Here is a 24,859-nt window from a genome sequence, read left to right on the forward strand (position 1 = left end):
AAGGATTATACCTAGGCAATGAGCTTGCGGGGTGGATTTATGGTTGTTTTATCAACAGAAATAGAAATGTCAGACAAGACGCTTTTGTTGGTGGGTGGGAATATTACTAATTCTGTTTTTAAAATATTGGGTTTGAGTTGGCGAATGGACATCCAAGATGAAATGGCAGAAAGACAGTCAGTGACGCGAGATACAGATGGTAAGAAATCAGGAGAGGATAGATAGCTTTGTGTATCATCTGCATAGAGATTATACTGAAATTCAAAGGAGCTTATTAGTTTTCCAAGAGAAGTGGCGTAGATAGAGAATAGCAAAGGGCATAGGAATGAGCCTTGTGGTAGTCGAACTGATAAAGGAAGCGGAGCGGTGGTGGATCCAGAGAAATTAACACTGAAAGAGCGATTAGCTAGGTAGGATGAGAACCAGCATAGGACAGTGTCTTCAAGACCTAGGGATTGTAGCGTTTGTATGAGGAGAGAGTGGTCAACAGTGTCAAATGCAGCAGAGAGATCCAGGAGAATAAGAAGAGAACAATGGCCTTTAGTTTTAGCTGTGATCAAATCATTAACAACTTTGGTCAGGGCAGTCTGTGTGGAGTGTTGACAGCGAAAGCATGACTGAAGAGGATCCAATAGGTTGTTTGCAGAAAGAAAGCGTGTGATCAATATAGGTACATGCAATAGACAGTGTTTTTATATATATTAATACATAGATTCCTGTTTAATTTTTTCTTAATTTTCTTAACTTTTCAGGACCCTGTACTTTGTTCAATGTTAAAAACCTGAAAATGAGCATTTTTCATGAATGTTTCTGTTAAAGCACTTTATAAATCCCCTAAGCTGTCTTGAATTATTTCTAAAATACAGTACAGCTTTGAAATGGGGACGATAGACCTGCCATACTTCACTTCTGCTTTGGACCCTATCATGAAGTGGTTCAAGTGGAATGTATACATTACAGAGAGAAAGGGTGCAAATAGAGGGTCATCTTCCTCCTCTCCCACCCACTCGCTCCTGCCTTTATCTGTTTCCCCCCAGGAGGACTAGTGGTTTGTCCACGGCATCTTTTGGACGTTCTATGTTTCTATGATGTGCGTTGCAATGTTTTTTTGTTTTTCTGTGTCTTTTCTATTTTTGGAATGTGTGGATTTATATTTGTTGTGATACTCATTGACCAACACCTCCCCCCCCCCCTGTATCCCCCTTGTTGATTCCCCTTCTTTTTTTTTGTAGCCCAACTATTTTGCAAAAACTTCAATAAAGATTATTGATAAAAAAAAGCACTTTATAAATAAAAATAATGATCATCATCACTATTTATTTATATAGCGCCACTAATTCCGCAGCGCTGTACAGAGAACTCACTCACATCAGTCCCTGCCCCATTGGAGCTTTCACTCTAAATCCCTTAACATACACACACACACACAGACTAGGGTCAATTTAATAGCAGCCAATTAACCTACCAGTATGTTTTTGGAGTGTGGGAGGAAACCAGAGCACCCGGAGGAAACCCACGCAAACATGGGGAGAACATACAAACTCCTCACAGATAAGGCCATGGTCGGGAATTGAACTCATGACCCCAGTGCTGTAAGGCAGAAGTGCTAACGGCTTAGCCTCCGTGCTGCCCCATCAAGATAGTGCCCTAATGGATTCGGGACAGTTGAGAGGTAAGGATATGTTATTTTATTGCCCATTGAAGACAAAAATACAATGGTCAACCATAATCAACCATTGTATTTTTGTCCTCAATGGTCAATAAAATAACATACCCTTACCTCTCAACTGTCCCGAATCCATCAGGATAGTCCTGACTTTCATCATCATCATCACCATTAATTTATATAGCGCCACTAATTCTGCAGCGCTATACAGAGAACTCACTCACATCAGTCCCTGCCCCATTGGGGCTTACAGTCTAAATTCACTAATACACACACAGACACAGACAGACACACAGACTAGGGTCAATTTGTTAGCAGCCAATTAACCTACTAGTATGTTTTTGGCGTGTGAGAGGAAGCTGGAGCACCCGGAGGAAACCCACGCAAACACAGGGAGAACACACAAACTTCTCGCAGATAAGGCCATGGTCGAGAATTGAACTCATGACCCCAGTGCTGTAAGGCAGAAGTGCTAACCACTTAGCCACCGTGGGCACTATCTTGATTAGTCAAAGGCTTGTCCCATGAGGACGAACAGCTTGGATGTATTTCCACTCTTCACTTTACATACATGCTGTGTGAACCAGTTAGTGTTGCACTCTTTATATAATGGAGGATGTGAGGGAGATGTAGGTGGCTGAGGAAAGTACAAGCTATGCCGTTCATGGTGCTGGACGCTCCCACACACCTCTGACCACACCCAAAAAATCACTGGCCACACCTCCGGTGGGACGGAGTTTCTGACAACAGGCCCTTTATAATTTTCAGCCCCAGGCCCATGTGGCCCCTAATCTGGCCCTGTCCACCATAAGGATTTTATAGAACAGATAACTCTACTAAGAAGGGTTGCAAGTCAATTAGGATCACACCTCTGGCAAATGTCATGGATGAGTTATTTGTCAAAATTGGAGTCTAATAAACTCTATACAGTTTCCCAATTCAATAAATGACGTTATAATATGGTATTCATGTGTTAGTATTACATTGAGACAGTTCTTTTTGTTATCAATGGTACTCAGACCACTGTGATCTGTATTGAAGTATGGCATTGTGTATATTTCTTCAATGTTCTTGGTAATACCTTTAACCTGTTATATGTATTATATTATAAGACTTTTATTTTTAATTGAAATCTTTGGCTTAAGTGAAATTCTTAGCTTCCATGAACTATTGACAGAGGAACGCACAGGCATACAATTCCTTCCTTATTCACCCTATTATACAATCGTTTCATGACAAAATAGTCATATAAACCCTACCTACCTGTGTATCACATCAACCTGTACTGTTGCATGATACTGCATGATATCAAAACATTTTTTTCCTTCTATCACACTGATAGACATTTTCTTTTAAGAAAGAAAAACACACACATGTATTTAAACAAATAGTTTTTTTATATCTAATATTAAATATATTAATTTCTATATAAAAGAAAAATGTAATTTTAATTTCAAACATTAAACATTTTTTTATACAAAAAAATGTTTTTTTTTTTTTTAACTGTTACAGATACTGGAGTATTTTTCCCCTCTATTTTTGCACAATGTTTTGTGCTGGAGAATCCTTCCCACCTGCAAAAAAAGATATATAAAAAATTAAAATCATAATATTATGAGGTTGTTAACCTATCTTAGTTTTCCCACAGTACTTTTTTTTCTACATTGTTGTAGCTCAGGAGAGTTCAGAGGTTCTACATTAAGAGAAATTGTTAGCAAGGTTCATCTTATTCTAAACATAGTACTAGCCAGAGGTCTGCATTTTTGTGATTTGAGAAATGAGTGGGATGAAATCTACTAAAATGATGCAAAAACGTGGATATTATGAACTCAAACATATATACTTATGTTTTTTTGTTTTATCCACTATATTAGCTGGAGTCACAGAAACAGATGAGGAAGAGGATGCCAATGAGGAGGATACATGTTACGGTGTGCCTGCACAATCCTAGGATGAGGACGAAGTCGGGCAGTGAGCAGCCTTCAAGTCTACCTCAATTATATAATCACATACAATATATGCGAGCAACCAAAAATTGGAAACAATCACTGAGAAAATAAACACAACCCGCACCCTTATCATTTAAACCTTCCAAAACATACACACTACCGAATAATGTCTCACCAACCTCATTGCTGACTACATAATCAATACATCTCCTGCCCCTATGCCACATGTTTTCACTCCTTCCCCTATGCCACACTTTTCTATTCCTTCCCCTATGCCACACTTCATCCCTCAGGTTCCTATGCCACCTGGTTACCCTTATTATGTACCCCAAGGTTTCCCTAATTATCCACCCGATGTTTTCCTTAATTATACACTCCAAATTTCCCTGTTTGTCGACCCCAGGGTTCGCCTGTTTATCCACCCCTAGTTTACTCTCATTTTCAGTCCTGGTGACACAGAGTCAAATAAAAAGTAAAAATCAACTACAAATGCTGGCCAGGAGGGAAGAAAGGGTGGAAATAAAAGTAGTTATATATTTTAACACATGTGTTGTTATTGTCCCTTTTTGAGTCACGTTACATAATACATGTTGATGAAAAAAAGGGTTCCCTTTCCTTATTTGTCCATTTATTTGAAGGATTACATTTTAAGCAAAGCCTAAAAGCCTTACATATATGAAATCACAAATTCTTGGAAGCCAGTATAGTCTTGGGAAACTGGAGAACTAGGATCGATGTCATCCACCTCCTGGCCAGCAACCTTGGAATCTTCAACCCAAGGAACCTCACTCAGTATAGCAATGTTATAGAACACCAAACACAGAGCAACTATGTTGCATACAATATTGGGTGCATACATAAGATCTCCACCAGACGAGCCAAGGCAGCTAATCTGGCCTCTAAAAGGACAAAAATCTGCTCTATTGCCAATCTTGATGATGTATGCACTGAATTGTATGCAATTTCTTGCTCTGTGTGTGGTTTTAAATAGGACAATTGATTATACACCATAATGCAAAGTAAACCATAATGCAAAGAGTGTTAATATTTTGCAAAGGTGGTAGACCTATTATTTTTTTACTTCAATTTATACCAATGTATATAGGACAATAGCTAATTGTAAATAATGAAGTGATAAAAAAAGTACCTAATAGTCATGCATCACCTTGTGACTTTGAAAGATGTAGATGCAAAGAAATGCAGTACCACCAAGAGCTTGGTCAGCGGCAGTATAGCTGTGGGCATGTTGCGCTAAAGCTCTCTGTTACTCTGCACAATGTGCAGGGTGACCATGATGACATGAGGTGGTAGCTGGTGGAACTAGATAACAGGCATATAACATTTTAAATTGCATTGCTAATGTGCGAAATTACTACATTGCAAATGTATGAAAATGATTGGAAAGACTGAAACAGTTTCAAGCATTTTCAGGTGTATAATCAATTCTCTCATTAGATGACAAGGAAGTGAATGCTGTGTTTGGTCTTCACTATTATCCGTCAGTTACACTTGACCTTGAGCAAGTGCAAACCTTACGTTTAAAAACAGTGTACTGCTGTGTGTGCTGGAACACAGCAGCAAAATTGAGTGACAGCTGACATGGGATGGAGACAGAGATTGTTGTGAGACTGCTAAGACTGCCATCAGGGGAGAGCAGCCATTTTGTTCAACCAGGTGTGTTAAATTATCACGAGCCAAGTTAAAATCATCTAACATGTATGAGCAATCTCTTCTATTGTGCTAATCAAATTGACTGTGCATATAAGACCACCAACGCAAGACAAACTGTGAGGGGGAAAATGATGTTTTATTTTTTATTTATTGAAAAGTGAATTATAAAATGTTGTTATAGCTTTAAATAATAAAGAAGAGATAAATTTCTGGTTGCGTACTGGAATCTGAAGCCAATGCCTAGATCAGTCATCTCCTAAGCAAGATAAAGAAACCCACCCTCATTACCATATTTGGACTTTAGCATCTGCTAAGCTATGCTTTACATTTACTGGACAACAGCCTAATTCTGTGTATATATATATACATATATACATATATATATATATATATATATATATATATATATATATATACACACATATATATATATATATATATATATATATATATATATATATATACACATACATAAGATGTACAGAACCCTCCAGGGATCCATACTGGTACAAGCTGACCTACTGCTTTATACAGATAAGCTTATTATGTTTTTGCACAATGTGAGTTAGCATTTGTAACCATTGTTAATAAATCCTTTGTACATAAATTACTACACTATATGGCTCCTGTATCCTCACTATTTCCGTTGATTGGAGTTTGATTGCGGTGTTTGTATGGGGACGGCTGCCGGAGACTAAGAAGTACTGCATACTGCACTCGCTGGTTTACCGGTTCCTGATACACGAGACGAAGCTGAGATTCCCTCTTGGAGACCCTAATACAGATAAGCTGATTTTGCATTACCTTTTGGTACGCTTCCACCTATTACACTGTTATTTGGTGAACTGTATTATTCTGCACACCTATCTCCTTTCGTCAGCTGTTATATTATTGGAAAACGTTGTAGGCTGTGTTGTACTGGTTCAGCCAGCTCTGTTTGAATAATTATTGCATATGCATATTGTGACATTGGAGTTAATTCTCTATACATCAGAGTCTGTTATGGTTATCTATTCTGTCTAGCATTTGGATTTAAGAACTGGATTCATTACATAGAGTGTTGGACACCAACCCAGAGACCTAGATGCTCATTCAATTGTTCCCACTCTGTTTAGCCTTATTCTGCTAAACCCCACCAGTGCGTCATCCTTCAGTTGCACCTATCTATATATATATATATATATATATATATATATATATATATATATATATATATATATATGAGCAGGGCTGGAATGGAGCCAGAGCTGACTCTGAAACTTAACCACGTGTCTGAGTTTCATTTCATGCTCTCCATTCGACAGCCAGATTGCTGTTATTGGAAAATCAGGTTATCAGAGGGGCACCGAGCCTTGGTACCCCAACATTTACTAGGGGCTCTGTCCGAGATCCCCAAAATTCCAGCCCAAGACTGACCAGATAGCTCCTCAATCTTCAGGAACAGCAGATAAATCCGTACGATGAGTAGTTGAAGTTTTGTGTATATGCACCTACTCTCTACTCTATCTGTTCTTCCTGTAAGATATAAAGTGGGGTTCAGTAGGGGATGGTTAAATCGGGGATCTCAATTTATCACTGAAACCTGTTTCCTAAAAATTAATATTTGTCTTGTGAGTTAAGTAGGTCTGAGAAACTGAGTGTATGTGTTTGTGTCAATACAGGTTGTATATAAAAGGATATAGACAAATTACTTATTAGTTGACCTCTGTAATCAAAGGCATTCCTCTGCATCCGCAACTGAGGCTTTTGTAAGACGATTATCCCTGGGTTTGAGAGGTCACTATAAGTGATCCTTGGCTAGTGTAAAGACTGAAAGAAAATAAGATCAACACGTTAAAAGTGAAATTTTAGAATTTATTACAAGATTACTTGTTGTAATAATAGTTGAAATTTCTGGGTTTTTTTGGAATTTGGTGAGCGCATAGAGGGCATTAGGAGACTTCTATGTGGAGTATAAATGACAGAAAATAGTCTTAAATGTCCAGACTTTAAATGTTTCATAATTATCCAATAGACAGCCTCAACACAAGTGAGTAAATTAATAGCGGTCACTGAACCTGACACTGACTGTTTAGTAACTTATGAGAGACATAAAAAAGGTATTTATAATCCAACCATATATACAGCAGTGGTTGGAAGTCATAGGTGTCCAGTTTATCTGAAGACTCATGTAGTACTGGGTTGGTGGCAGGTTTATCATTTCTTGCCTGAAAACATAAAACAGCAACTGCCAGCCCATTGGGACCTATACGTCTCTACCCCTATACCCTTCATTAGGGAGGTAGAGCTTACTTAACCATATCACCACCCTGCACCTCAAGCTGTGCAGGTGTGTGCCTAGTTTGGTAAGTTATATTCTCGTCAATCAGATGAGTGCTTAATACCCTCATCGGATTTTCAGACCCCTGGCAGGGGAAAGCTTGGGGGACATTTTTTTATTTTTTTCCTTTATTATATTTATTTTATTTCATTTTATGTCATTTTATTTTATGGTTGGGGGGTCTTTACCCTGTGCCGTTGAGCAAGCCTTGAATACTGTGGGGCACAGTCAGGGGGAAGGGACACTGCCTGTGCCACAAATTGTCTATGATCCACCCCTCCTCCACCCGCACAAATTAGTGCATGGAATATACCCCGGGAGCTGAGCGGTGATTGGTTCGGGCAGCTGCCAGAGGTTGCCGAGCCAATCACACATCTGCAGAACTGAGGTAGTGCCAGGAACTTTGCAGTGAAGGTGGAGGAGCTGTGAAAATGATGGTCTTCAGGAAGAAAATGGTGGCAGAGAAAATGATCAGAAAAGACAGCTAAATGTAGTGACTGACAGGGAGATGACAAACCCAAAGATAAACACTCAGGGGAAACACTAAAGTGATTGGTATAAAACTACCTGAACTGATTCCACAGGGTGTAGACCAGCAGAAAGAAAAATTAAGGAAAAGGTTGGGAGCTAAGAGGCAGGGAAAGAGAGAAAAGAAAAGCTTTGAGAAAAGCTGGAGGAATAAAAAGAAATATGAAGATGAGGAAAGGAATAATTAAATTAAAGGAACAGAAAATGAGGGATAATTAGAGAAATAAGTAAATACTTAGCCTTCGTGGTACAAGTCAAAATGGATTTTGTGAAGATGCAGAGGCAGAGCAACAACTGTTTGTAGTTTTATATGAAAACCCACTAATATCCCCCTTGGATCCTATTGGCTGTAAGGGGCTTACAAAAAAAAAACCGTAACCCTTAGTATGCAAGTGTTTTTTATGTCTACGATGCACAAACTGCATGAGTTTAAGTGTGTTTGGCTTTATGGCCTCGATTGTCATTATTTACAGTTTTATTGACACAGAATATTAATGAATATTTTGTATATGGTTGCTATTATTCCATTGAATACATTTCAGTTATAAAGCTTCATTATGTTCTGTCAGTAAGCTAGTTTGTAAAACACAGCTGCTGTACTCAATTAACTAGGTTTAATTTTAATGATGTTTCCTTATTATTTGGTATTGTCAAACCTCACTGCTTTATTTTTGACTTCCAGTGTCACACTTATTATTACTTTTTAAATTTTATGTGTGTGTAAAAAAAAATTCATTGTATCAAACCTTTATTAAGCATTCATTAATCTGATCGGCTCATTCAGTGGCGTGTACAGACATTTAAATCCTGGTCACTGGAGACCTTGTTCACCTCTTCTCTAATGAAACCACAATTAGGAAGTGGTGAAAAGTGTCACTTTATTTGGATTAATATATAAATGTGAATATATGTCTGTGTCATAATATAGCTGCATCTAATGAATAAAGTACTATCAGCTGGAGAAGTCAATCCGCAACCGGCCAGTGAAAACTAGCTAGTACTACTGAGCATAAATATCATTGCATATATTGTCATCAGCCCTTCAGCACCAGCAAGAAATATGTGTCTTGACAGGCGTATCTACGTATGCGTTTGCATCTAAATGAGTATCATTTAGGTGAATACTCCTTTACTGTAATTTGTCCTCACTTGGATGCCCCTTCCCTATTCTATTCCACCTCTCAAAGCATAAGGAGACACAAGTCTCTCATATGGAAAGATCTTAATACGTACGTGTGACTGGATCACTATTGAATTAACTTTTGGTATAAATTTATTTAAAGCAAATAGCACAGGCTGCTGATTTATATAAATTGCCAATGCACTTATTTTTTGATATTGTGTATATTGTGAGGTAGGAAATCATTATCTCTGAGACCAGGGTAGAAAATTTGTTTTTTTGTTTACCCTTGCTAAAGGAAATACCTTATTTCTGATGTATATATCTGATACAATGAGTCTGTGTTTACCAAGCCTTTGGTGTATTGTGATGTGGGGAAGTGGCTTGTTTTGAATTTTTTTTTGTTGTTCTGTGGGAATGTGTATTCGGCGACTGTCTGAAGTATTCATGCCAGTCAGACCTTTTGACTTACTAGTGGGTCTCCTGCCTCTGAAGTAAGATCCAGGAACTCACAGCAAGGTTTTTAAGAATTTCATAGCTAAGTATAAATATTACTGGCTTTGCAATGCATGTAAATCCATGTTTTGGTAAAAGGGGTTACATCCTGATTCTAAAAATAGCCTGTGTCCAAATCTGTATATATGTACTGACTTGTACACTGAAACGTATTCTTCTGATTTTCATCTGACCTGATCACACTGGTACCTTCCACCAGTGTGAGAGCAAATAAATATCTTGCTTCAAGACCTGTTGAAAACATCTTCAATACTGCTGTATTCCTGTGATCTGCAGTTTAGACCCAAAATCTAATCTGTTCTCCGGCTGTCTGAGATTTGCCCCAAGCTTTACCAGTACCACTGTGCTCCTTCAAACGTGCACTCAAAACTCACCTCTTTCTCAAAGCCTAGCAACCATCCACTTAACCCCCATCTCCTCCGCTCATTCTCCCCTCTCTCCCATTCCCTCAACTGGCTCCTCTTGTGTCTGATCTGTTTTACCCTCCCTTAGGATGTAAGCTCGTATGAGCAGGGCCCTCTTCCCTCTTGTTTCCTTACCCGTTCTTCTGCTCTGTGTCTATTGCATCTGCCTGCCTGGAGTTTCTGAAGTATTGGTACTTTTTGTTTATTGTTCTGTACTGTTATACCCTGTATAGTCTACTGTTTGTGCTATGTGCGGCGCTGCGGAAACCTTGTGGCGCCTAACAAATAAAAGATAATAATAATAATAATACCACGCTCTGCCTGCTACCCATGCAGCCCTGGTTAGTGTAATAGGCCAGGGGAGATCCATCCACAGCAACCCTGATCTATAGTGAGAGGTCAGGAGTACCAGCCTGGGTACACCAGCAACAAGGTACATTAGCAGTGTCAGTTACCCAGAAGGAAGTGGTTCTGAGTGCCATAGAAGGAGCTCAGTGGTGGCAGCATTGTAAGCCCCTCCTACTGCAGCAAGAGGGCGCATTTGGGATAACGAAAGGCAACGGTGGCAAAATAAGCCCAGCCGCTTCCCAGCAACAACAGACAGGGTGGCATAGGCAGTCCATCCTGTCACAGTACGCATGCGGTATGCAAAAAAAACTTGCATCCAACCATAGTCTAGAGCCATGTTGCTATGTGGTTGCTTAATGTGCATGAAAGTGTATCCTTTAATAAGGCTCATTTTAAAATAACTGTTACAACATAATGAGAAACTGACAAATGTTTTTGTTACTTTTTTACTCTTTTTTATACCACTTACCCTTGTATTCTAAATTGAATCCAGTGTATGTGCAAATCTAACATAAAGCTGTTTCACTCAATTAACATTTTAACACTTATTTGCTCACCAAAACATGGCATATTGTCGGTATGTGAACCTATGCGATCTTGCAGCAAGCTGTTGCACATTAAATAACATGTCTTGCCGGGTAATATTTGTTCATAGATCAGCTTTCAAGTGAGGTATTGAATTAAATAGGAATGACACAAAACTAAGTTCAGATCATAATTTCATCAACTGAAAATAAAATGCATATCTGATGGCTTCGTGGATACAATCTTCAAGTTCTGCTACAGCTTCACCATTTAGTACTGTATTTGTTCATTTGCATTTCATAGTCTATGAGTAGAGCTGAGGGCGCAACAATTAAATAATTCTTCTGTGTGGTGTGGTTGGTGTAGGACTGGCCAAATTCTTTCTGCAATCCATGCAAAAATTTGTTACAAAATACGGAACGATTGGAATATTTTGTGAAACATTTTTGTAAATGTTTGTCCATCTCTAGTAAAGTTGACCATTTTTCAAAGTTGTTGAAAAAGAAATACAAAGGGCGTTCTGTCCACTTTAAATCCAATGAATCATGTTTTGTGGTTCTATGGACAGTGCTACTTTCTAGATAATTTAATATCACCATGATGTATTTTTCTTTGGGCTCATTTATTTCATAAATTGTTACTATCTATATCATGCATTTCCCCAGGAAAATATGGGATTATGTGTGGTGTTTTCCTCCTAGCCTTGTAAGAAAAAACACCAATGCAAGTGAATTATATGTTTATTTTTACTGATTGAAATGAACAATGTTAATATTACTTAGTTTGGCAGTTTTCATTTTCAGAATGATGATGCAGCTTTATCTTTGTAAATATCTTTTGGTTGTTTTTACTCACTAATTATTTGCAATAATTAATTTACTCTATGATGCGCTTCATAAAATTACTGTACAGAAAATGCAGGCAAAGGAATTAAGAAATTGATGAAAAAAAATGTCTTTATTACAACTTTGCACTTTGGGGGAGTGGTGGGGGAAAGACAAAGCAATGCAACTGGCAAGCAGAAAATCATACACACAATTTAATTTGAGTGTTAATTCCCATTATTGATTTGACTTTTACTTTAAAACTGTTGCATAGGAATATGAAAAAATATAATACCTCCCCCTCAGATGGTAATGCCCTCCAATGTTATCTGTAAAAGTGAGCAAATAACACACGGAGGAACATAATATTTTATATAGGTGTGAAGGACCAAAATATAAATATCTAATATATAAATACAGTAACATTTTCGTAACATATAAAAAATAGTCCTCAAAAAGATGCAGCATTATGGGAAATGGAATACAAATCACTGAAAGCATCGCAGTAAATAAACAAATATAAAATAGTCGATATTTGGAAACAGGATATAAGTGCTCAAAACATTTAGCTCCAAAAATTGTTGTTGCTGAATTGTGCTAGCTGCTAAGAGCAAAGACTAACATATTAGCACATGGTTTTCTGTTGCCTTATTAAATTAGCTTATTTTGTATTGTTTCTTTTTATGCAATTTGTAATCCTACTTTAGATAAACAAAATTAGTGAAATAGAGTTATATATTAGTTTTACTGTACATTGGACCAGCATGCATTTCACAGTTTTCTGTTAATAAAAGCAGGTATTGAGGTAGCAAAAGCATGTAAACAGGTATAGGAATGGGACAGATTGGTTCTAATGACCCCATATCCCCTAATAGTTATACCTGCTGTCGAGACCATTGCATTGCGGCAAGTTTTTTCCTATGCTGTCAGCTCTACTTCCTTGTATTGGCTGCAAGTGAACCATTAGGGTCCATGGTGTCCTCCTTTGACCACACCCTACCACAAGTACAAGTGCTTGTTAACTTGTGTTTGACATGTGATATGTGTTGGAGTGACCCCACTTCACAATGTCATATTACAGAATGTCCTTGCAATAAAGGAATGTTCAATTTTACGCAATCCCTGCTAGTTAGTTACACCTTCCCCATGTGCACATTCAGTTGGATTCCACAATCCTGGACATTCACCATTACTAGAATGCAGCCATAGGACCCACAGTGCTGACAAATGACAGCCAGGAGAGGAGAGAGCTGTCAGAACTGCCACACCCAAATCATCCTAGTTATTGTAGTAGTTAAGACAGGCGTGTAGGGTCAGAGCAGCACCTGAATAGACCTGCCAAAGCTCCTGTTCATTCAAGAGCCAATTTCACTATTTAAATACTGAGCAAAAGTTTAATTTGCCAACCCAGTTTCCACTGCTGACCTTCTCTTCTCGGGATCAGTGAACAGCTTTCATTTTGGTGACTGATGATGTATACACTTCACCACCAACTACAATTTATTATTCAGCTTGCTTATGTATCAGTTGTTCTCCACATCCCTTAGATTGTAAGAACATTTTTGCAGGACTATTTTTACTTGTTTCATGTCATTTTATGTAATTTGTTTGTATTAAAATCCCCTCAATGTACAGCGCTGCATTATATACGCTGAAGCTTTATAAATGATTGATAATAATATTAATAATTTAAATTACTAATAGATAATTGCTTAATGACAAATTAAATGAACAATGTTAAGAATGCACCTTTCTGAAATCAATTTGCATAATATTTGATGTACACAATGTATTACCATCAGTCTTTTCAAGATTGGCCACAATTGAAGGAAGTATTAAAAAAAGCCCACTGATGCGTGTGTATTAGAGACAATCTCAAATAGACGACTATAGAAAACTTTAGTTCACGGGCACAGATGCACTTTAAAATAGTTTAAGTTATGAATGTTCAATACAACCAAGGACCAAAAATTAAACAAAAAAAAAACCTGAGTAAAATTTGACAGTATCCTTCACCTGCCTATTTAGAATGTTACAATGGCATAATAATTTAGAAATAGTCTAACATGTTCTACATGATTGCTTCCAATGATTGTTTCTCCTTACTCAAATAAGATTTAATTTCCTATTTCACCAGAACCCTATGTCAGTATTTGTGAGAAAAAATTAGCTTTATTTAAAAAAAATCAATAGCTCTTGAAATAGATTATGTTGCTGTTACCCCATTTATCTCCTTCTATAATTGCAATACATAAATTTCAGTATAATTTCGAAGTAAATATAATCTGATACCAACAGTTGTGATGCTGCACAATCATTGAGATGAGAATAGCATGCTTCCTATTCTAAAAGTAAGTTAGTGAAGGGCTTAAAGAAAGACTGCAATGAAAATGCTACCACAGAGAAATGCAGATTTGCCAACAGTCCAGATCGGAAAATTGGGACAAACTAGGCCACTTTATATTCAACTGAAGGCACAATAGATCCGACTTAGCCCTGTTTGTTCAAAGTTACAAAGATTTTTTGACACACCACATCCCTTCTAGGTGCTGAAAATTCAGCCTTTCCCTGGAAAATCAGAGCTTTTAACAAGTATAGATATTAAGCACAAAAAGGGCCATGTGTCTCACAAAGGGCCACATGCCTCACAAAGGGCCACATGACTAGTTCTAAGCAAAGTTATATGGCTACAGTGATTAACATTGCATCCTTGCAGCATGGAGCTATGGGTTTCACTTCAATCTAGGCAATATCTGTGTACTGTTGGATTCCAAAGTGTTCATTCCAATCTGGTCCCATATTCTAAAACCTTCATTGTGCCCAACACTGGGGCTTTTAAAATTGGAGGTAAGACACTAGTACTTTCAAGAAAGTGCAAATACACCACAGGTAAACCACAATGCTCAAACTCATGCTAACAAAAAACAATGTATTTTATATAGCAAACTGAAAAAATATGACATTAGAAATAAAGGCAGCCCTGATGTCTGCTGTCAAGAGTTATATGAAACATGAATGAAGGCCAGATGGGCAATGTATTACTATAAAATTACTATAAAAGGAAAATAATAATAAAGTGTGCAGTACATTAATGATAGGAATGCACCAAATGTGATAATAGTCTGTAAGTAGGGATGATGTTTTGACTAGTGCAAGAAATACAGTTTGGAGTCCCACTTTCAAAACTACAATGGTCACACACAGCATATGTGCTCACTGTTAGTGTGAACATAAATGCTGACATATAGAAGTAAGCTCACCTGTACATAAATAGACGTGCTGATAAGTTGTTTTATCTTTGTAAATGTCCCTTGGGCCACATTCAATTTTTATACCTCCCAACTGTCCAGATATTTGTGGGTCAGTCCTGATTTGAAGAGACTATACCAGTGAGTGAGGTTTGTTCATGTACCCGACGGTGAGGCAGGCTCCTCTGTGCAAACAGCAATTCAAGGGTGTATTGCTGGGATTGTGGATGGCCTAGAACTTCTGGAATGCTAGAAGTGATCCTGGGGTTGTGGCCCCACTCATTGTAACAAGGTCATGCCCCTAACGTAATGCGACCATTCCCCCTTTTCCAACAGTGTGTGGCTGTGGCCCAATGTATGATTTTTAATTGTTGGGAGGTATGCATATTTATTTTTTAACAGAAGTATAGAGGAAAGACATATGTCAGAGCTCTAACATCTGCTTCTGTAAAGTGCCTCTGTGCTGTCAGTCCATTACTCCAAAGCCATAAGTGAGCTCTATGAGAATATGCATGACAAGGGATAGAGAAGGGACGACAATTATAAATGGCTTTGTGTACATAGGTTAACATAACTGAAAAATACTGGGATACAAGTACAAAACTAAAACAAGCACATATGACTTTTAAGATACTTTAGACAGTCAATATATACCTTATTTAAAGTTAGGAACAAATCCAGCTAAAGGTTGCAAATTTGCACCTAAACAAACCATGTTGTAATAAAAGGGTTAGAAATGTCTTTTTTGCATGCAGTGAAAATACTGAATGCTTTTATAAGTAGCACACAAGTACTGGGAAGCTTATTTTTATTCTGCAATTTAGGGATGAGCTAATACGCACCCTCCTCCCAACACTAAATCCGTCCACACATTTTCTCCTTCTGCAACATGGTTTTGCCAAGTGTAAAATTGTACATTTCCTCTTAAATGTAAAAGATGCCCTATATGTATATCTACAAACCTAGCATATTTTTGATATAACAAATTGACACAGTGTAACAGCATGAGAAGTATTTGATTGGAAATTCATGTTGTTTTGAGTAGTTGGTTATTAAGCTGTCTGCATGTCTCAATTGCCATAATATAATGCTAGATTAAATGTTAGATTATTGTAACACTGCATCCTGGAAGTAATACATTGGCAACAGTAAAACTACACTTATAAATCTAAATAAAAGATTACAGAGTACTGTTGTATACACATTGGTTGAATCAGTTTATGGTTGTATACACATTGACTAAGTGCATACTGTTGCATTTTGTAATGTAGAATACTTTCAAATGTTTTCTGTTTTCTGTGCAAAATTAATTACTAATCTGAAACAAGTAATAGATTTTCAAGTCAACCTTTATTTGAACAAATCACACACAGACTTCATCTCAAACCTCACTAAAATTGTTTATTAAATCATGTTGATTTTTTTGCTATGTAAAAAGTCAGTTCACTCTCTCCTTTCCAATTTAGAACAACAATTTCAGATTCTCAAAATACTAAGATAAATTAATTAAATTTTAAGTGTTTAGCTATTTTTCCATCATCTATGGTTAACATCACAGCACAGTAAACAGGATAGTCAACTGAAATTGATTGTGATACAATGTCAATAAAAAGTCAGCTAGTTACTGTTTGATTCAAAACAACCATGGGCCTCTTTAGATAACAGCATTTGTCAGAGATTGGGTAATCAGATGAAATCAAGAGAATGTCAGCTTTTGTGAGTTACATTTATCAAACCTTCCAAAAAGGAAAATTGGAGATGTTGAACATATTAACTAATCTGATTCTAGTTATCACTTTCTAGAAGGTATTAGATAAATGATAGCTAGAATCTGATTGGTTGCTATGAGCAATACATAATGTGAGCAGTTTTGAATACATCCTGATTAGCATACTACTGAAGTAGGGAAGAACAATAAAGAAAGATTATTAGGTATTGGGGTCTGAACGTCTGTGTTTGTTGTTGTGTGTGTTGATATTGTGTCTGGTTGCTGCTTAGGGCTTTTCACAGGGGTTCCAGGTTTGTGGATACTGTTTCTAGGTAGGGTGTTTCCGTGGCACAACTAGGAGTGTGACCTGTTGTAGGTATGGAGATAACGAGTTATCGGTTTGTCTTACCTTGGTTGTGTTCTGTGGTGCTTGTGGGTCTTTTGTTTCTTTTTACTTTTCTTTTCTGTGGTTGTATCTGGATGTCTTGTGGTCCTGTTAGCTGGTTCGATGTCTCTGTTGGAAAAATAAGGGTGATGCAGAGGAGGGTTCAGGAAGATGATGTGTGTAGAGCGAATCAATTAAACAATATACCTTACTGCTGCTAATTAGCAGCTATTGTTTATAGCTCTTTTGCATTTTTTTGTGTTATAGCCCTTTTGTGTTACAGCTCTTATGCTTCGGTATATTGCCACACAGTTGTGCGATTTGAGTGATTATAGCTCTGATATAGCATTTAGTGTATGTAGCAATATACTTAGTGACTATAGCTCTTGGTGTACATAGCTCTGTTAGCTCTGGTGCAAACAGCTCTTGTTGTCTTTTGTGATTATAACTCAGAGTCTGTTTGGAATATTGTTGTGTTCTGAGAGTTTATGATAGGTGGTGATGTAGTGGGCTAATTTTGTATATGTCTGTATTTATGTGTTAGTGATGTGTGCTGCGGTCGGTATATGCTATCAGTGTATGGGCAGGGGCGGGCTGGGCCGGCGGGCAAGGGGGCATATGCCTGGCCCTCCCCCGGGACCTTAAATTATTTTATTGTCCTAGGAAACATTGATTGTACTCATATAGGGCTGAGAGCTCAAAAGATATTAAAAAAAATAATAATAATATGTCCATATTCGTAAATTGTTTGAGCCCTCTATACTGTTATTTGCTTATTAATTAAGTACATTCATGTCTAAGTATCTCAAATTGTATTATTTCCAACTCTTCATTGCTACTTCCCATAATTGCATGTTTTTATGTTTTCTATTATATTTTGTATAAACTACTCAATAAATGTAGCTTAATGACAGATGTGTAAATTATGCATTTAAGGGAATAAAACTTTGCATTCAGATTACACCTAATATGGGATTATGTGTCAACATTGAATTTAGTATACTGATAGATGATAGACATGGCCATGGCATGGCATCAATTTGTTAAAGTACAGCTAGAGTCAATTCTTGTATTTCCTGTGTAATTTCATAATGTTCATACAAGAATTTACTTACAGGACAAACAACTGGGTTGTTTCAAAAATATAAAACCTGAGTCAGTGTTTTTTTTCACCATTTTTGTACACTGCAATGGTATCAACTGCAGAGCCCCTTCAACATTACCCCTGATGTTCACTTATTTGCCAAATTAAAAATGCAGTTTTTACTACAAGGAATTGTAAAAATGTACAGTTTTTAAAGTAAGGGGGAGCACTTTTAGAAAGAAAGATATTTGTTTGCCACCATTTTTAAGGGCACTTATCAACTGGCTTAAGTATCTGGCAAATGTTTGCTATGTAACCATTCCTACTTTTGAGCTCACAGACTGAAAAGAGCTTGTGGATAAAGTGAAGGTCACACAATAAACTTTTCAACCCAAACGCTGCATACGTCTTGGATGTTACATGTTCTAAATCATATCTCACCTTCTCGTAAAGCTGACAGAGGTTTATGCGATTCTGAGAGGCCAGGGCCAATCGATCTATAAACACCTGTTACCTGCGCAGACCCTGGATCATGTGCTGAGGTTCCTCTACCCTTCTGTATCTCTCCTTCTCCTCAGTTATGCAGAGGACCTCAGTAAAAATTGCCATTTAGGTGTTGGTGTCAGAAAGAGACTTCATCAATACCACCCATCTGGAAGAAAGGCATGTTAACGCTATTTACATGCTATTTTGAGTTCAAAACAACTGCAGATAGATTTCTAGGAGACGTATCTTTTGCGGGTGCTATTGAAAAACAAAGTAAAAAATAATAAAATTTTAAAAAAAAGTTGCACTCCTCACAAACAGAATAACCAACCCTTGTGTTGTTTGGGGGGAAAAGCACAATTATTTTTTAAAAAATATATATATATATTTTTATTCCATTATCTGCTGTGCCTGATACACTTGCATGCCAACCCATAAGGCAGATACAGAGGCGTGTTTGTGCAATTTGCACAGTATTCTAAGGAATACTATGTAAATTACAGGATGCAATTTACACTTACGATTTCAGTGTTTATTTGCATCTGACTCTAAATCAGGCCATATATATTGATTTGTTCATTATTTTACTGCAGTGAGTGAGGTAAATTGTCTGATTATTTCTAAATCCAGTTTGTTTTTTCTTTTCTAAAGAAAGGGAAACTACCGTAGTTCAGGTATATAAACATCTGTAAGCAAATTACACACACTGTCTACTACTGGACTGTGGGTTGATAAACTTATATCTCACAACTGCCGTATTCTCACACCTGCAGGATTCTCACCCTTGTAGTTTGAGGTTTCTCTATAGCTTATCCTCCTTTTGTAGCGATTGCTATCTTCTTAGTCTGTTACAATACTCTCATTTCATATACTTTATTGCTAAATTCTCCTCAATGTTCCTTTTCCTTGCCTCTCACATGTCAGCCCCCTTCTCTGTTGTTCCCAGTCACCTGACCCTTAACTTTTCTTCGTTTCTAATCATACTCCTTCCTGCTCTTTATCTCAGCACATTCTTCATGCACACTAATTCCTAATGTCAACATTGTTTTTCTATTCTATTCTATTAGTGTTAACATTTCTTAAATAATTTCAGTATCACCGGTAGCATAAATAAACATTCTCATGAACATGGGTTACATTACGTTTACTGTTTTTATTTGTGAATGATTTAGTTTGAAAAACTGTGTATGCACTTTATTTCATACTTTGTCCTTCTATTACAGTTGCAAATCACTTGTAGCTGAACATAGTTTACCAGGGCAGTATTAGTAAACAGAGAAGGTGAAAAAATGATTGCTGCATGAGTTTATGCTTTTACTAGTTGACTGCATGGAAAATCATTGCAATCTTTCAGGGTTCTATAATTTGTAACCTAAAAAAGATTACAAACAGATGCCAAGCCCATTGGTAGTCAAATAATTAACATTAGTCCATACAACACCCACCAAGCCATGGCTATTTCTATGATCTACCAGTATACTAGATTCGACATTGACTCAGTAACCAAAGTCGCATATTAGGTGCTGACTGCAAAGTTGCATGCTCCTAAATGCATAACTTAAACCTCATCTGTCATTAAGCTACATTTATTTAGTAAAAATATTAGTTTATATGAAATGTTAGAATTTACAAAGCATCACAATAAAGAAACCTGAAAATATGGAAAATAAAAATCAAGAGTTGCAAATAGTTAATTTGAGATACATAGAAAATAATGTACTTTATTTAATAACCTATAATAGTAAAAATCAGAGGCCACAAACAAAATACGAACTTGAACATATATATAAAAAAAATTTATCATTGTTTTTCTCTGGAACATCAACACACAGCTAGAATGAAAAATATACTGACTTTGAAGGACAAGTGCTTGCTTCATTTTAAAGTTTTCTGCAGCATTTACGCCTGTTAATGATCTGTACAATATAATAAAGTTCTGTAGGTGAGATCATTTAGTACATATTAAACTACAAGTTAACCCGTGCATGATACTCATGCATTCTAGTCAAATCAAGCTACTTAAGGTGTTAAAAAGGTTCTTGTCATGCATTTGGGGCCGGGCCACCTCAGGGAAAGAGGGTTACTTCCCGACGTAAGCGCCCTTTTTTAACGTGATTTTGTCCACATGTCACCACCTCATCATTCTTCTCCATCACCTCATCCTTCATCTTCATCACCACATCCTTAATCTCCATCGTCTTACTGTTCTAAAACCTCTCGATACACAACGTTTCTGCTAAACACCTTATAGCTGTGCAAAATCAGTCTTCCTTGAAGGGCAGTATTCATAACCTGCACTTTCACATCCCTGCTTCTCCGTACTCGTGAAAATGCGACATACAATTGTCCATGACCAAAGACAGGCTCTGGTAAATAAATACCCACACAGTCAAGTGTTTGACCCTGTGACTTGTTAATGGTCATAGCAAATGCAGCCTTCAAAGGGAACTGCCGCCGTCTTAGCTTAAACGACAGTCCTGTTTTAGTTTGAGCCATCAACTCGTAAATTTAGCCTTTACTACCCCTCCCACGGGGGGAAGGGGGGATGATGGAAGTTAACTGACTTCACTATTATAATTTTTTTGTCAAATAATGTCAGTATACCAAATTTAAGGTCAATTGGATGAGCCCTTTCTGATAAAATAGTTTTTTCCACACACACACACACACTAACACATGCCGCTAGGCATTTATATATTAGATAATGCTAAGAATTTAGTAGTTCAGTGTAGTATATAACTCCACCCAGCAGGTGGCGCTGCAGCTTGAGCACTCTGTCACCCGGTAGTTTTTTCCGCACACACACACTAACACACGCCGCTAGGCTTTTATATATTAGATTATAGTTTCATGAACTCAATCATACATAGTTGCATCTCAGTTTCCAGTGCTGTCATTGGAGTTTAGTTTTCATCGCCAAAACTGAACTGCTGCACATGCGCAGCAATTCCTCTCAGGCACCAATGGATGACTTGTGAGGTGAGTCGCACACACAGCTGCCTAATGAGGCATTATATTAATTGGGGGTACGTATGTGTGGCATAATGTGAATTGGGGCAAATATGTGAGGCATAATAAGATTGGGGCTCTTATGAGAGGTATATGAATTGTGACACTTATGTGTGGCATAAAATTAAATGGGAGATTTACTGTGACATAATAGGAAATGTGGCACTTATGTGTGGCATAACATAAATTTGGGGCATTACTGTGGCATAATAGGATTTGTAGCACTTATGTGAGGCACAAAATGAACTGGGGGGCATTAATGTGGCATAATTTGAACTTGGGTAATTATTGTGGCATAATATGAACTGGGGGGCTTATGTGTATCATAATGTGAACTGGGGGCATTACTGTGGCTTAATTGGAATTGTGACACTTATGTGTGGCATAAAATTAGCTGGGGGCATTACTGTGGCATAATATGAACTGGGGACATTACTGTGGCATAATATGAAATGGAGGTACTTATGTGTATCATAATGTGGATTGGTGGTGTTACAGTAGTATAATTAGAATTGTGGCACATATGAGTGACATAAAATGAACTGGGGGCATTAATGTGGCATATGTGTATAATAATGTGAATTGGGGACATTTATGTGAGGCATGATGTGTTTGGGGACACTTATTTAAGGCATAAAATGAACTGGCGGCATTACTGTGGCATAATGTGAATTGGGTGCTCTACTATGTGGTATGTTATGAATTGTGGGCACAACTATTTGGTATATTAACTGGGGCACAACTATTTGGCATAATATGATTTGCAGACACAATTATGAGTCATAATCTGAATTCCAGGCACAACTAGATGGCATAATATGAATTGGGGTAACAACTATGTGGCATAATATCAACTGAGGGCTCTACTGTGTGGCATAATAAGAACTGGGTCTACTACTTTGTGGCATAATACAAATTGATTGGGGGCACTTGTGTGGCAGAATGTGAATTGAGGGTACTACTATGTGGCATAATATAAACTGTTGCAACTACTCTGTGGCATTATATGAAATGAGGGTACTACTATGTGGCATAATATGTACTGGGGTCCCTATTCTGTGGCATAATATGATTTCAGGGTACTACTATGTGGTATAATGTGAATTAGGGGCACAACTATGAGGCATAATATGGATTGGGGACACAACTATTAGGCATAAAATGAATTGGGGTAACAACTATGTAGCATAATATCAACTGAGGCCTCTACTATGTGGCAATAATATGGGCAGCACGGTGGCTCAGTGGTTAGCACTTCTGCCTCACAGCGCTGGGGTCAGGAGTTCAATTCCCGACCATGTCCTTATCTGTGAGGAGTTTGTATATTCTCCCCGTGTTTACGTGGGTTTCCTCCGGGTGCTCCGGTTTCCTCCCACACTCCAAAAACATACTGGTAGGTTAATTGGCAGCTATCAAAATTGACCCTAGTCTCTCTCTCTCTCTGTCTGTGTGTCTATATTAGGGAATTTAGATTGTAAGCTCCAATGGGGCAGAGACTGATGTGAATGAGTTCTCTGTACAGCGCTGCGGAATCAGTGGCGCTATATAAATGGTGATGATGGTGATGATAATATGAACTGGTGGCACTACCGTGTGGCATAATACTATCTCATTCCTATCCAAATTTTATCCACTATGAATTGATCCTTTTATCTTACAGCCCTGACCTTTAAATTGCCAAACAAACATTCTTCAAATCTCTAAAATCCACCCAGTCCTCTAACCCACATTGATTCTTTGTGACATTCATGCCCACCTGCCCCCCTTCAACCCTCACTACCCATGATTTTGTCACCTAAAACAAAGACAAAATCAATGCCACTCGACAAGACATGCTGAATTCCACACACACAACTCACTCTACCTTCTTCACCTACACTCCCCAATCCACCCCTAATTAATTCTCTCCAGTAAAAGGAGAGACAAGTCTTTGCACTTATCTCATCGTGTCACCCTGCAACCTGTCCCCTCAACCCTACTCCCCATCAACTTTTCTGCTCCCTCTCCTCCACTGCATGTCCTCCTCTAGATCACCTCTTCAACCTGTTTCTCATCACTGGTACATTTCCATTCTCCTTTAAACAAGTTCTCATCTCTTTAACTACCACTGTATTTCTCTCCTCCCCTTTGCATCCAAACTAATTGAGCAACTAGTGTAGAAACACCTGTCTCACTTTCTCTCCTCTCACTCAATCCTGAACTTCTGCAATCAGGCATCCGCCCCCCAACATTCCACTAAAACTGCTCTCACAAAAGTGACCAATGATCTACTTACTGCTAAGTCTTAGTATCAATTTTTCATATTCATTCTCCTGGACCTCTCTGTTGCTTTTAACACTGTTAATCACCCCGTTCTCCAACACACCTTTCACTCCATTGACCTTTGTGACACAGTTCTTCTCTGGTTCACTTCCTACCTATAGAACTGCTCCTTTAGTGTTTCTACCTCTGGCACATCCTCCCCTCCACTCCCACTGTCTGCTCTTGACCCTTTAGTTTTTCCATTGTACACTTCTTCTCTTGGGGCTCTAATTTACTCATTCAGCCTCCAGTACCACCTGTACCACCTTGGTGTCACATTTGATGCCCCCTCTGCTTTATTCTTCACATCCAGACTCTCTCCCAGTCCTTTTGACTTCACCTTAACAACATTGTCGAAATATGCTCTTTTCCTATTCGACATGCTACTAAAACTCTTATCTGTTCTCTCATCATCTCCCATCTTGACTACACTCTCTGAAAACCCATCTCTTTTTTAGATCATCCCTTATCCCCAATAATATTATATACATTAATGCCCCTCACAACTGTCCCAATCTCCATTCAGAGCCATTCTTGCTCCTCTTGCGTTAGCTGTGCCCTCTTTCACTTAGAAAGTAAACTCTCTAATGAGCAGGGTCCTTCATACCCTTTGTTTTCATGTCTGCATTTATTTTGTCTATTTTGTATGTCCCTGTTTTATATATGTCCTGGTTTTCCTAATGTAGGACACTGCGGAGCACTGTGGCACATTACAAATCTATGATAATAATAAGACAAAAAGTGTTTTAGGCTTACTGGTCCTTTTA

Source organism: Mixophyes fleayi, chromosome 6, assembly GCF_038048845.1.
Source record: "Mixophyes fleayi isolate aMixFle1 chromosome 6, aMixFle1.hap1, whole genome shotgun sequence".
Classification (NCBI taxonomy): Eukaryota; Metazoa; Chordata; class Amphibia; order Anura; family Limnodynastidae; genus Mixophyes; species Mixophyes fleayi.